The sequence below is a fragment of the Manis javanica genome, chromosome X (assembly GCF_040802235.1).
Source record: "Manis javanica isolate MJ-LG chromosome X, MJ_LKY, whole genome shotgun sequence".
Classification (NCBI taxonomy): domain Eukaryota; kingdom Metazoa; phylum Chordata; class Mammalia; order Pholidota; family Manidae; genus Manis; species Manis javanica.
The window spans coordinates 122,530,243-122,545,856 of NC_133174.1; the positions used below are offsets into that span (position 1 = coordinate 122,530,243).

General features: G+C 40.7%; 1 long non-coding RNA gene and 1 pseudogene across 1 annotated transcript in view; both read right to left on the reverse strand.

Moving 5' to 3' along the window:
- Window positions 1-7,586, reverse strand: part of LOC108395510 (TLE family member 5 pseudogene) — a 51,464-nt pseudogene extending 43,878 nt beyond the window's left edge.
- LOC118972152 (uncharacterized) overlaps window positions 1-14,232 on the reverse strand; it is a 182,812-nt gene extending 168,580 nt beyond the window's left edge. The window contains exon 1 of the long non-coding RNA XR_012127390.1: window positions 14,061-14,232. This is a non-coding gene — a long non-coding RNA (uncharacterized lncRNA). The remainder of the gene's footprint in view (window positions 1-14,060) is intronic.
- Window positions 14,233-15,614: the final 1,382 nt, after the last annotated feature.

The window sequence follows — 15,614 nt, forward strand, 5'->3', positions numbered from 1 at the left end:
CTAGCTTTTGGTTTAAAATGAGAGAATGTGACTCTTCCATTTGAACACTTAGAAGCCACTGTAGGGTTCATTGGCTTAATTTCAATATCATTGGATCTCAGGAAAGCGGGAGGCCCAAAGGAGAGGGGAAGAGATGGGTGGAGGGTGTGATGGCTAGTTGGTGGAGCAGGCAGAACACACACAACATTTACCAATTAAGTTTGTTATCTTATGTGGGTGCAGTTCATGATGCCCCAAAACAATTACAATAGTAACATCAAAGATGACTGATCACAGATCACCATAACAAATATAATAATAATGAAAAAGTTTGAGATATAATGAGAATTAACAAAATGTGGCACAGAGACATGAAATGAGGAAACGTTCTTGGAAAAACAGTGCTGATGAAGTCGTTCGACTCAGGGTTACCACAAACCTTCCATCTGTAAGAAACATAATACGTGCAAAGTGCAATAAAACAAGATATATCTGTACTGGAGAGAAAAAGATGCCAAAGGCCAAAGCTAAATGGTTTTTTGTGGAGGAACCTTTGTGACCATAGATGGTGGCAGGAGAACTTTAACTACAGGGTGCCCTAGGTACAGGCAATCCAGATACACCTGTACCAGGAAGGCAGGGAGGCAGGGAGGCAGCCCTGTGCTGTCGGGTCATCCCAGTACTTCTGATCTGGGCATTGCATTGCTTTACTTGCCCCAAGACTGATTCTGAACCATAGACTAGCACAACTGTGGGGTTGTTAAAAACCTTCTAGAACAGTGGCTCTTAACCTAACACTTCTTTTTTTTTTTTGAGAGGGCATCTCTCATATTTATTGATCATATGGTTGTTAACAACAATAAAATTCTGTATAGGGGACTCAATGCACAATCATTAATCAACCCCAAGCCTAATTCTCAACAGTCTCCAATCTTCTGAAGCATAATGAACAAGTTTTTACATGGTGAACAAGTTCTTACATAGTGAATAAGTTCTTACATGGTGAACAGTGCAAGGGCAGTCATCACAGAAACTTTCAGTTTTGATCACACATCATGAACTATAAACAATCAGGTCAATTATGATTATTTGTTTGATTTTTATACTTGATTTATATGTGAATCCCATATTTCTCCCTTATTATTATTATTATTATTATTATTTTTAATAAAATGCTGAAGTGGTAGGTAGATGCAAGATAAAGGTAGAAAACATAGTTTAGTGCTGTAAGAGGGCAAATGTAGATGATCAGGTGTGTGCCTATGGACTAAGTATTAATCCAAGCTAGACAAGGGCAGCAAAACATCCACGGATGCAGAAGATTTCTCTCAAAAAAGGGGGGGTGAGGTTCTGAGCCTCACCTCTGTTGATCCCCAATTTCTCCCCTGATGGCCCCCCTGCGACTGTGCCTGTCTTAGGTTGTTCCTCCCTTTAGGAATCTTACCCGTCTCTGGCTAACCAGTCATCTTCCCGGGCCATACCGGGAAATGCAAAGTTGGCAAGCTAACACTTCTTTTTAATATAAAAATGTAACTCCTCCTACTACCCAAAAACACAGGTGATTCAAACTGCCTCTATATGTAATTAAAAAATAATGTCCCGTGATATGAAAGAGGGATAAAAGGGAAAGTGAGTTATTATAAAACAATATTTATAGGACCACAATACACGATAAGACAAACATGCCCCAACAAACTTCCAAAACCTATCTGGAGGGCAGTACTACCCTATTGAGAACCACTGCTCTGCACTGACCTCAGTTCCCACAGGAAGAAACTGGATGCCAGAGAAATGAAGGATCAAATCATGCTGCCTTTTTTCTTTTTTTTTCCTTTTTGCTGGGTCATTGTAGCCTTTCAGTGGGACGCACTTAGAGTTTCCAATCAGAAATGTTCTAGAACTCCTACTATCAGGAAGCTCGCGCTCTCTTCGGCAGCTCTTGCTACCATACAGGCCGGTGATGAAAAGCATGGGGTTTGGAGCTAAAATCTTTGGATTTTGGCTGCCACTCAGCAATTATGAGACCCTGTGCCAGATTACTTACCCTCTCTGACTCTTTTCTCATCTGTAATTTGGAGGTAAGTTAGTACCTACTCTGTAAGATCAGTATAATGTATGAGAGGGCCCTGATATATAGAAGCCTCAATAAGTGGTAGTTATTACTATTTGTATTTGCGGCACCCCGCTAACTGCTTCCAGCACTCTGTTAATGCAGTTGTCACCACTTCCACTGCTGCTGTTGCTCACACCACAAATGCTGCCATAGGGGGCAGCTCTTCCTTTAAGTAATACTCCCTTGGCCAACCTAATGTGATCTATTCTCATACGCATACTATCCCAAATTAGGAAAGGTTTTCTGACTATTTTGGTTTTGTTCTTGCTTTTCCTATGGAATGAGGTTCAAAGGATCAGGCCAGAGGGTGTCTGAAGGCCATCTTCCAGTGTCCTATTAAGTGCATTTCTCAATACTTCCAAACTGGTGTCATAGGAAGGAGCCCCGGGACCTCACTTTTCTCCTACTTTCAGTTGAGTTTCTGTTAACCCCCAATGTTAGAACAGTCTTTATCTATCCTTCCTTGTTCTTATTTTTAATCCTGCTATATTGAGAGCCTTCATCATTTATCCCAGGAGGCCTATCTGTCCTAAAGCAAATAAGACTCCAGGTGGCTTACCCCTCTTATCACAAAGTGCCCAAAATAGAAAATTGGATTTGGTCACCATTGTGACCCTTGTCCCAGTAATTTGGATAAACCCTATGGCTTCTTTCAACAATAATGAACCTCTAGTTTGGGGCTTAGCCAGTCTTGCAAGCTTGCCAGGCTGACTCTGGCCAGTGTGGAGTCACAACAGCAGGGGAGGGGGAGGCACACTTAGATATATGTATGGTCCTTGGATCTTAGCAAACAACTGATTTCCGCAGGCATGTCCCTCACACAGATGTTGAGGCACCTGAACAACACACTCTCTCCTGCAACCCTTTTTGCCTCTCATGTGAAAGCATACCTCCCCACCAGCTGATGGAAACAAGGGTTCTAGGGAAATATGTGTAAGGAGTGTGTATGGTGAGGGAGGAGGAGTGTCATGTTTTATCCTTTCCAATTTATCCTGAGGTTAGATACCTGTGGGAATTTTCTATCTGTCCACATTATTACATCCCTAAGGCCCAAGGAGATTAAAAATATTTTTTAACATGATTTCTGAGGTTTCTTTCTCAGAACTCTGAGAATATCACAGTGCTAGTAGCCCTCAGGAGGGTATCTGCCAGCTACCTGGTGGGGGCTTCTCTGTGATGTTTCAATCACAGCAAACCATAAGGATGGGTAGAAGCATGTGCACATGTATGCATGTGTGAGTATGCATGTGCATGCACACGTGCACACACACACACGCACACACACACCAGCATGAAGCCATAGTTCTCATTCCATACCCCAAAGCAGCTTCTGTAAACCCTTAGAAACTCTCAGACAAAAGAAAAAAAGAAACTTCAAGTCACGTTTTTGTTTGAAATACACAAATCATTATCAGAACCTGTCAAGCATGCAGTATCACATATCTTTGAACTCAGCATTCTTGAATACAATTTCCCTATCAGGTGAGATAAACACACATGCCTCCAAACCGTTAACTGAATCTCATCCCAGTGGAATTCAGAACTACTTGACAGAGTGTTTAAAAACAGAGATTGACACTTAATGCAAATTGTACTTGACTGACCAGGAGGAGAACAAAACTGGAAGTCAAAACTCCCATGGGTTTTGTAAAACCAGGTAATCAGCGGAAAACTGAAGATCATGGCAGCAGATATAGGAGCTAGTGCCTCTAAATCCTCATAAGACCCAGGACAGCACACAGCACTTATGACACAGCATGCTCCATCTCTAAACACATCATTCTTCCATGCCATCTCCATCATTCTTTTAGTCACTGAACCTGCAACATCTAATCACTTAGTACCTCCCATTTTATTTCAATCATAGCCACACGATTTGGTCACAATAGCCTCCCTTCTCTGTCACACACTGTGGTTAGCTAATTTAAAGGTACCCTCCTTACTACCTCTTCTGTTCATAAGTGCCAGCTAAGCTCATTCGAATGCTTGGAATTCCTGGCTATGGGAAGCTGCAGCCTAGCACGACAGTGAAGACTTTGGGCTCTGGAGTCAGATGGGAGTGGATTTGAAGCCCACTTACTAGCTGTATGATCTTTGGCAGATTACCTTATTTCCCCAAGCCTGTTTCCTTTTCCGAAAAATGGAGGTAATAGCACTTAGATGACAGGATTGCTGTAAGGATAAATGATATCACCCATGTGAGGTGTCTGGCCCCAATAGGCATTTGGTAAATGTCAGCCATCACCACCACCATCATCATTCCTGCTCCCAGTGTGATGAAACTGTCCAGGTGACCCTTACACAGAAAACTCCTTCTATTTAACTCCAAAACATTCCACTTATAAAATCTGTAAGTGGATTTTAAAGGAGCCTCTTCCTTTCATTCTCTGATTTTACTTCAGTAGCTATCCTATGCCTCAAGTCTTCTACAGTGGTGCAAATTAACTCCAGGATTTTTCTGACAGTTACATCCCTGTCCCATGGCTGCAAAGACTTGTGGAGAGGAAGGTTCTGGCCCTTGGGATACTGTCATGAAAGGTAAGCACTGCCTTTCACTAGGACCACATGCAATAGGAAATTCCTCAGTGGGAGACTGGAGAACTATTAAGAAAGGGGGCATTCAATGCAGGATAGCCAAACCATGGCTAATGTCTGCTATGCCTAGAAGTGCAGGGAAAAGTACAGAACTAGACCTTATGAAGACAAAGCCTAATAAATGTTGGCTAACTTCCCCCTTCTCCCCATCCATACTGAAGAAGAGTAGCATAGCAATAGAGTCATCACATTCCAGGACACTGTATTAGTCCATTGTCCTTGGAGTTCAAGAGCCTGCCCCTCTCTTGGGATCTCCTCCTAGGTGGTCTCTTGCTTCCAAGAGATTAGACAGGGATCAGCACCATTCTTTTTGTCTCCCTCTTCTTGCTCTCTCTCTTTTGGCCTGATTACTTTCAAAAATCAAAGAGATAAGAAGAGGGCAGGAGTGCAGAAAAACCATGGTTAGTGATTCTAGGTATTTGGGAGAATGCCCTTGCTCTGATTCTCTCTCTTCATTTTTGCCCCTAAGATCATCCTTATTTGTTAGATATTCCTACTCTGGTAGTAAGAATATACATGTCAGTCAGTGGGAAGTAGATAAAAAGATTAAAGCCAGAATCAGAGTCAGGGCCCAGCCCAAATCTTAGCCCAGTAGCCCTGCATCCAATGGAATTAAAACCCCTTTGAACTTCTCTTGATATAACAGGCACTGCTAGTGCTCCACCTATGTCCCTTTGACTTTTCCACATGCTCAAGCCGAGTTCCACCTGCCAGTCTTCCTAGAACTGCAGGTCCCTGTGCTATGTACATGTGCAGCAATCCAAAAAAATGCCAGTGAATTAACATCCCCCCACACACACAGGAGCAATGAGTTGTGGCTCCTAAGTTTGTGTCTAAATACTTCAGCCCCCTTTCCTTTTGGGTGGGATAATTCTGAGTTGTATGTGTGTGACACCATTTTCCACAGTTTCCCAGTATGATTACCTATCAGTCTATCACTGTGGGAGCTGCCTTAATATCACATCCTTTATGGCCTGTCTTCATTTTCTTTATAACTATCCCCTATGCTTAGAAGTATTAACTGTAATTCCCAAACAAACCACTTTTATTCAAATCCTTATTTCAGGATCTGATTTCTGGAGAGCCCAAGCTAAGATTCCATGATTATCCCTAAATCAGTTGCTAAAGAGACCTGAATGAGATAGAAGCTTTCTCCAAGTGTTTTTGATATTTCGTCTTACTATAATCTGTATAATGAATCTTTGGTTCTGATATCATAGCCTAATAAGGACTTACTAGCCAAATGGGATCTAGAGAGAGTAACTATAGATCAGATATACTATAATACATTTAAACAATTTCTTCTTGAGACTATCAATCTTCGAAATGTAAAGGACATGGAAAACCATCATTTTACTGTGGAGTAGGAATGTTGGGATCAAGAGTCATTTTCACAAATCGACAAATTAAGGGGATTAGGAAAATCTACTCCTGATCACTAAACAATGCAAACTTTCTCTGACTAATCCAAATTAGTACACAAATCCTTGCCAAGCTTTGTGTGAAAAAGTTGCTTGAAAAAATGAAGGATAAGGATTTCTGGAACAAGCTGAATACATTTAAAAAGAAAGTATCAATGGAACAATATGCTATCAGCTTCGACAATGGATGGATGACAAAATCAACAACAAATAAAACTTGCTCTCTGAGCACTTGCCTAAGTACAGAAAGTCTGGTAAATGCTTTATGTACACTATTTCATTTAATCCTCACAATAATTCTTAAAGATATTTTTTGTCCCCATTTTACACATGAGGAAACTGAGGCACAGAAAAGTTGAGTAACTCTTCCAGGGTCACACAGCTAGTAAATGTTACAGATAGGGTTTGAAATCATGGTTTTCTATTCCAAAGCACAGGCATTTTCTAATTTACCTTCTGGCTTCTCACTCATACATTTTTATTGCTATCTTTTGTACCTCTCTTCATACATGTTTATTTCAAAAAAGATCAATTATAAAATGTAGAACTAAATGTGATTTGATGTTTAAACCTTATAATAATTTATAATAACTTTGTAAATAAATTCAGGCATGACAAAAAATCCTTAGCCAGATCACGTGTCTGATCTGGGATTCATAAATGACAGCTGTCATATCACAAGGAGTCGACAGCACATCATATGTCCAATTAGGTCTGCAGATTCCACATACTTGGCTGTTTGACAGAATCAAATCGGGTCTGGTTTACACTCTGGATATGGCTTTAGAGTTCCACATTGTCACATACCTGATGCAGAACCTAGCAGAGTATTTTGCACATAGGACGTGTTTCCAGGCCCAAGGCCCTGCCTCGCTTAAACATGAAACTGTAATCAGCCCAATCAGCAGGATTTGAGGTACTTTCTCCCCTCTGAAGCCAGTATGAGCTCTCTCCTTGATTCCCCTGTCCTGCCCCAACTCTCCTATACTCTGCCTCCACCCTTCCCATACCTGGACAATTTATAAGGTCTTCTCCTGGGTCTTAAAGCTAGATTTCTAGATCCTCAGGTTTCTATCTCCTCCTGTTTTCCTGGGCACTGACAGGAGACCCTCCCTGTTCCTCAGAAGTGCTCTGTGCCTTCCTGCCCCTTTGCCTTTATTCACAGTATCCCCTTGGTCTGGGATACCCCCCTCCCCCATGTCTTGGTTTCTGCCTGGCTCTTATCTCAGATTCCTGAACCTTGCCTGAATGAGGTGCAGATGTAATTCCAGCCCCAGTCTCCAGTCCCTGTTCTCCAGACCAGCTGGGAGTACTTACTTCGGCCTACTGGGGTCTCCAACCTTGACCTGGCCCCTCAGATCTGGTGCCTTGCCAGCATGAGCCTGATAAGGAGGTAGAAAGCCCTGAGAGGTCGCCACCAGCATGTCTGTGTCAGCTGGAGGCCCGGCTTCCAGCATGTGCCTGCAAATATCTAACATATTTACTCATCCTGCCTTTTGTTTGAGTTCTTTGAACACAGCAGGCTCCCCCAAGTGATTTCAGAGAGCATAGAAAGAACCCTGTCTTCATCAGCCCGTGAGTGAAATGGCAAGTCAGGCCTGTAAATAGGATTCTGGCCTTCTCTACGACTCAGCTGCCTGTAGAGACATGCAGCCCTGCAGCACACCCCTACAGACACAGGGCTTGGACAGGAGGTGGTAAGATGAGTATTGATGTGGTTTGTGCATCTCCAGATAGATGATTCTATTTAAAAGGGAGACTCGACTCTCAGTGAGAGTCCTGTTGACTCCGTCAAGGAGAGCAGTGATGTGATATATTGTTACAAGGGTCCCACTGGCTATTTAGATAATCTAGTCAGTCGGCCTGAACCATGCCAGCCCTTTGCATATATTGTAAGCAATTTTCACACTTTCTTCTTTTCTGGTCTTCAGAAAGCTGAGCATGCTGTACGCACACTTCTGGAATATTAAAAAGCCAACTGCTTCTGGGTTTTCCTGAGGTCCATTTTCACTCATGGTTATTGAAAGGTAAGTCTGAGACCCCCTTCTTGCTACACTTGCACCTTCAGCTGGAAATGAAAGCTCCAAGTGACTGGAACCCTAACTCTTCCTGCTCATGGGGCAGCTGAGCTCAGCACAGGGGCTTCATTCCCACCATTGTGCCCTTGCAGAAGGACATGTCATCACTTGCCTGGATGCTTGCTGTTTTGTTATTGCCTAACCCTGACCACCATCCTCCCCCTCCTCACCCAGTCTTCAGCCCCCTGCAGTCCTCATCACAGGCCAGACTTCCATTTAAAGTTATTACAGCACACATATAATGGTTGCTTTCAGCCCTACAAAAACATTTCTACAAGTAAAGAGGATCGCCTGGTGATTTTGTTTCCAAAATGTTGGCATTTTTTTCAGTAGAGTTGAAGCCTATTTGTTAGGGCTGCATTACTCTATTGATTAGAAATACCAGGGGGCCATGTGCCCTAAAGCATCTACTCACACAGTTAAAGGGCAACCAACCTGGATTAGTTCATTTAACAAGGATGTCAGCTCTTCTCAGACATCAGTGACTTGCAGACAACCCCTTCCATTTTAAGTCACTATTCTTAAGAAAGTTAAGATCCCTTTGAATAATCTGAGATGTGTGAAATAAGGTTAGTCACAGGATTTCCTGCCACCAGAGCTCACAAACAAACTTTCCTCACTTCCTCTTTTTTAAAGTTCAATTTAGGCTCACTGATCTACTTGCTTTTGTTTTAGTGGTTACAGCCTCCACCCTGTTACCAGCGGTTAAAGGGTCAACAGAGTCGCAAATTCTCTTTCTGTCTTCCTTTGCTTCTCTCTCTCTCTCTCTCTCTCACACACACACACACACACACACTCTCTCTCTCTCTAGAGGCATTATATTGAAATACTAGACATTCTACCAGTAGAAAGTTAGACTCAGAAACTGATTTTCCTCCAGTTCTGGCTTCTTCCTCTCTCTCTCTTATAAGCTTCGTCTGTGTTCCAGTCCACAGAATTTCCCATCCCCAGCCCTGGCCCTTCTCCTCCTATCATCCTCTCCCTACCTCCCCAGGTGCTAAGGCTGTCATTCCCCACAGAGCTCCAGGCTCTGAACATTCCCTAGCCTCCTGTAAATTCTCTCTAATCTACCATGTAATTTTGTCTCACCTACACCTCCTCATAAGATGAATTTTCATATAAGTTCCTCATGTAAGGCCCTGGGCTCAGTTGTGAGCTTCTTGAAGGGAGAAATTAAGTTTTATACATATGTGTATCCCCTAGCATTGTGCCAGGCCCTCAATGGTTGTTGAATGAATGGAGACAAAACTAATGAGTCAGATAAAGTTTTATTCCTCCCAGGGAACAATATCTTAGTTCAATTAAAATGTCTGTTCCCACAAGGTCATGAAAGATAGAATCTACTGATGGGAATTTCAGACCCTGAGGCACGATTTCCTCATGTAGACATATCTTAAGTTCTTAAGATGCTATGTGTGATGGGGCTGGAGATTTCTTTATTCAGAGTTACAGGTTCCCCATGTTCACCAGACTGTCTGGATTTCCCAGTAGCATTCCTCTCTCTCCGCCTTGTCCACTGAGGACCAGCACAAGTAACTTAGTTTATAACTAAATCTCCCTCCAACATAAAGAAGTTCCAAACTGTGAACTGTTTACCAGTAAGGTTTCTCCCAGGTATACTATGGGGTTCACTTTGCACAGATATAAACCATGGGTGGATTGTACTTAGGATCTATCTGCTGGCGATCCTTTTTAATCCACAGACATTTTCTTAAGAGGATGGAAATCTAGTTGGTTCATTTTACTTCCATTCTCCAGTCCAGGGTGGAACTGTTATCTTTGGTTCCCACTCTGGTTTCTGGAAGAGTAAGGTTCTGTTTTGGTTGCACCCTAGATGGAACCAATTTGTTTCTGGTAGAACCCATTTCCATGTATGTTGTCTGCATCTTCATCCACACAGCTGGTGCATGCTGACTCCTCTGCTCTGTGAATTTGCTTCTTTTTATCTCCATGACACAGGCCTTGCTCTCTCCATGAACTTGCTTTCCTTTGTGCTTTTCTGTCTCAGGTTCTGCCTGGCATCACCCACCACCACGCATCTAAGGTCCTCTGCTTCGGATCTTCCTTTTTTCCTTTCTTAACTCTTGAGCCAATCTCTGTCTTCCAGCCCATGTTCTTCTTTCCTAGCTTGTCTGCTCTGCTAGTTTTCTTAAAAGGCCTCAGTTTTTTCTTCATAACATACCAACTGAGGGTCACCTTCACTTCCTCCTCTCATCTCTGATCTAGCTAAGGGAACCTTATACACCTAACTAAACAATACAGAAGCAAGGACCATGTTTTATGCTGCCACATGTCCCACACATCAATAAGCACAAAGCTTTACAGCCAGCCAATATTCACTAAGGATCTGTTGGTTTGGTTTTCTTGAATAATATCCCCCATTTAGAGCTCCACAGTGCACATCTGTGTTTTAAAGCCAATTCTGATTAACATCACCTTTACTGGGAAAATACTTAAGTGCCCACATTTATAAATGAAAACAACTACTTCCAACTCTCTGTAGTGGAGGTTGGGGTGCTGTTCAAAATCACTTTTGAGAGAAGACATAGAGTTTTCCAGTTAGTTAACTGATAGTGGAGGGAAACATTTGTGCAGGTTGTGCTATATTATTACAGAGGGTACAAGCCATAAACAGGAAAACCGCTTGCATCACATTCTAGCTTAAGTCTAAGAGGAGACTTGGCAGTGCTGACCTGGGCCAGGCAACTTGATGAGTAGCCCCAAACATCCACCTGATTTATTCATACTTTGACTGGTTAAATGAAAAGTGTGCTTTCTTCTCCTCAATGAAAATAATGAATTCCCTTAAAAAAGGCATTCCAACCACGTCACATCCCAGCTAGGTAGAATTCTGCCTCCTAACACTCGGAGGAATTCAGTTTCAGTTTCTAAGTACTTTCTTTGAGTCAGTTTCCTGGGGGATGGTATTTCTCCCTAAATAACACAAAACGCCTTCACCTTTAAAAGGACTTGGGTTTATTAAATCTGATTTACAGTGAGTACTGTGACAGTTACCAGATGGCAAATATTCAATTGCTGTTGGCCCTTCATAAGTAATCATTTCTAAAGGAGAAAAGTGCCCCCCTAATTTCAAATCTTCTTCTGAACTGCTATAGGCTTTCAGTCAGTACCACACTTTATCTCAATTATAAAAGGTCTTATGTTGTTTGTTAGCAAAATGGATTGCAGAATTCTCCTTTTCTCAGTAAGGTTTGGACCTGGTGTCATAGGCTTAGGTATATGGTAGATAATTAATCACTGTTGGTGAGTTTCATATAATAAACATTCTTTTTTTTACTCTGTACTATGTTCTAAATGCTATAGTTAGCAAAACGGCTGGGTATACATTTCATAAGACAAGTCTTCGGGGCTTATCTCAGAGTCTAGTGGGTCAGATGAACATGTAGATCAATAATTACAACTAAACTTGTTAACAGGAGTTTATCTGAAGAAAATAGGGGCACTATATCAGGATTAGAATATCTCACTGAAGATATTTGTTATAAGCTGCTCCTACATAATAAAGTAAACCACAAGAGGAAGAGGATCAACAAAATGAAAAACACAGAAATAAGAAAGGTCATGAGAGCTTCAAGGAGGAAAAAAGAGCTAAGTCAAGCCAGAGCACTGCATGTATAAGAAGGAAAGGAGGAAAGGGATGGGGCAGGGCCATGCTAAGGAATCAGGATTTCATTCTGATGGTGATGAGGGACCACTGATGGATTTTATGCATGTGAGTGTCATGTTCAGATTTGCACTTTTAAATAGCCCACTTAAGTAGCAACACAGAGGACAGATCAGACTATTATCATCAGACCAGTTAGGAAATTATTACAATAATCCAGATGAGAAACAACGGTAGCTTGGGCTAGGGCCATAGAAGTGGGGATTGGAAGTTCCACAATGGATAGATTGGGAAGCATTAGGGAGGTAAAATGAACAGCATCTCATGACTAGTAGAAGAAAGGGTGTGAAGGAGAGGTCAGACACAAGGATTACAGGCTGGGAACCCTGTTAGATGGTAATGGTGTAAATCAAAATTAGGTGTGATGTCAAGAGCCTAGAACTTGGAGTCAGTGCTGGAATGTTCATCATTTATCAGCTATGAGGTTTGGAGCAAATCCTTCCACCTGGAAACTCAGTTTCCTTACAGTAGAAGCAAAAACAGCTATGACTTACCTCACAGATTTGTTGTAGGAATTAAATGAAATCATAGATGAAAACATGCTTTGTATGCTAGAAGGTGCTATATATAAATGTTGTTGTTCCATTGACTTGAAAACTCACATTTCTTGAATCTGGCAGAACCAAACCATGAACTTTTTCCTTAGAACCAGTTACTGACAGTATGTCTTTCATAATTAAAGAAAATGTTGCTTGTGCAGGACAGGTAGGCAGAAGGGATTATTCAAGTCATAATGACAAGCCAAGATGACAAGTCAATCACCCACACTCTCCAGCCCTCTCCGCTGTGCTGCCAAGCAGGAAATGGCTGTCAGGGGTTATTGTGCAGGTGACAGTCAGCAGCCATACTTTTAACATTCCATCAAACCTAGTGTTTTGGCCTGCTTTTAGTCACATAGGTAAGGAGTCATTGTTTATATCCTAAAAAAGTGACAGTTTTAACTTGGTGATTTGAGATTTGTTTATGCCAGCGCATTGGCGGATTCTGAGCAAGAAAAGTATCTTTGGGTCCAAGGAAGACACAAACACAAATGTTATTTTCTCTGAACTGCCAACTAAAAGTCAACATATATAATAATAAACACGACCTTTGAACTGGTCATCAGTGATGTCTTATCTTGAAAAGGAGTTGCACCTTCATCCTCTCCCTCTAAATTGTTTTTTGTGAAGCATACTACACTTCATTTTTACAGGCTGGCCAGAGGTCATATATAGTTTCTAGGTGAGCAAGTAACATTTGCTTCTGCTTCCAGCTTTGTTTCATCTGCTGACCTTCTACACTGCTCTGAGTTCTCATGGTTCTAATTAAGTTGTCAACTATACACATTTGATTAGGTCTCATCTTTCCAAAGAATAGCTTTCAGGTCCCTGTTGGAACATAAGGAAACTGCTGTCCTCTTGTATCTCTTGGGCTTATTTCTTATGTTTATTTATTTTCAGTATCAAAAAATTGATGGTTTTCATTTTGAGGTAGTATAAATCTGACTCCACTGAAGTAGTCTTCTGTTGAGAATATATTATATATACTTGAGAATAAGCAACCTTAAATTTGTATTTGTATAGTAATGGCTAATATTTATTGATAACTTACCATGACTCAGACATTCCAGTAAGTGCCTTACATGAACTAAACTATCCCATTTAATTTCAAGACAATCCTGTATGGTTTGTATGGTAGGTAACATTAGTACTTTTAAAGATCAGCAAATCAAGGCTCAGAATGATTATGACACTTGCCTAAGACCACACAGCTTGAGAGTGACAGATCTACAAACTGAACCAAGTCTGTCTGATGCCAGAAGTTGGTTTCTTAACCATTACAGGATGTTTTTAGTATAATACCATTTCATATATTCTTATTATTGCTGGTTTAAAGTCAAACAGGAATGTAAGAGAAGCTTGTCTTCTGATGCTGTTCTGCCTTCCTATGCTAGGAACAGCCTTATATCACCCCCATGTGTCCTTTATAATGTCCTCAGGATCTGACCTGAGCCTGTTCTAGGGGAATATGAACCTTTGTCTCCACTATCTTCCCATCAAAATATACCAGGTGTCTTCCTTAAGGCACCTTTGTTAGTTAAGTGTTAGGTGGAAGGTATCTGATAAATTAATTTATATTCAGGTGCTAATGACTGACAATGACTTATCATTCCTTTCAGAGATATTTGCAAATTAACAATGGATTCTTACCTTCACCCAGAATAGATAAGAGGGAGCCAGGAAATTTCAGGTCAGGATCTTCTCAGTGCTACCATACAGGCAATTTGTAATGTTGTCTGTACATAAGGTTGAGCCAGATGCTCATCACATTGCTGTGAATGAGAAAGCTAGTGTCATCTGTACAATATTTTGTTATCCATTTAAGAGAGAATGTAGAAATTAGTAAGTGGAATTATTACAGGATTTATCTGAAGCTATATTAATAATTGTTATCTAAGTCATAAGTAAAGATGAAACGAGCATTATTAGACCAGAACTGTAGAATCAGGAAATTACTATTGGAATGAAATGTTTATGGAGCATTCCTACAAGTCCTCAAAGGACCACTTTAGAGAATCACACTGTCTCTTTGTCTAGATGATTGTTACTAAAACTTTTTTTTATAACTGCATATACAAAAGTCAATATAATACTAACAAATTGCCATTATATTTGAGTTTTTAAGTAACAGGGATAGGGTCATGGTGTAGATTTATCCATATTCTATTACCCGCGTTCCACTGGGACCCGCAATTGTGGAATAGCTGTCTGAGGTTAGGGTTACAGACTATGTCCCTGAAACAAAATGAGACTAACTTAAACAAATGGGAATTGAACCACCAACTTTGACCTCAGTAATTGCATGTTCTAAACAACTGAGATTTTCCAGCAGCCAAGATTTAACAAATAGATTCTTTGAAACTGAACATTTGACTACTAAATTTAGGAGTACCTAATCTACTCAGCCAAATAGATCCAATATATAATTTTAAGTATATATCCACTGCATACTGTGTCATTCACTATATATATATTAAAGTATACATATTTATAGATATGTAAAAGTTATACTCTCTTCTCAAATAAAGAGATAAAATAATATCTAAGTAATAGGATTATGATTTAAAAATTACATAATAGTTGTGAAAACACTCTAAAGCCCAATAGAGACATAGTAGATCAATATTACTGTCATAATTAGAAGAGTCTATCTTCTAGAAAACCAGAATCATATCCATATATATATATATATATATATATAATAACAGTCAGATACATAAATGGGAATGAAAAGTGTTAAAAGGAGTAACATGACCAGATTGGTGTTCAGAAAGATTACTTTGGCAGAAGTGTGGAGAATGGAGTGGCAGGGGTGAGGGGCACAGAAGAGTGGGACCAGGGGAGAAACAGACATTGGCCACAGGGAGATCAGTTATTAGGATACTCTCACAAACAGCTCAGGCAAGAGATGATGGACTCAAGAGACATTATGGAAGGTAGAATTAATAAGTTTTGCTAATCCATCAACGGGTGGGCTCTTGTGGGGAGGTGGATATGAAAGAGAGGAGAAAATAAACAGTAATTCTTCACATCTGAGAAGAACTACTAAATAGTATGTACTATAAACCATCATTTTTCTTCCTCATGTACTTTAGACAAATAGAAATTTTGTTGGCTCTTCCATATATAACAACTGGGAGATCCAGTTCTTTCCTTTCTATTTATTTTCTGTGCCATCTTAAATCAATATCAAGGAGACACACA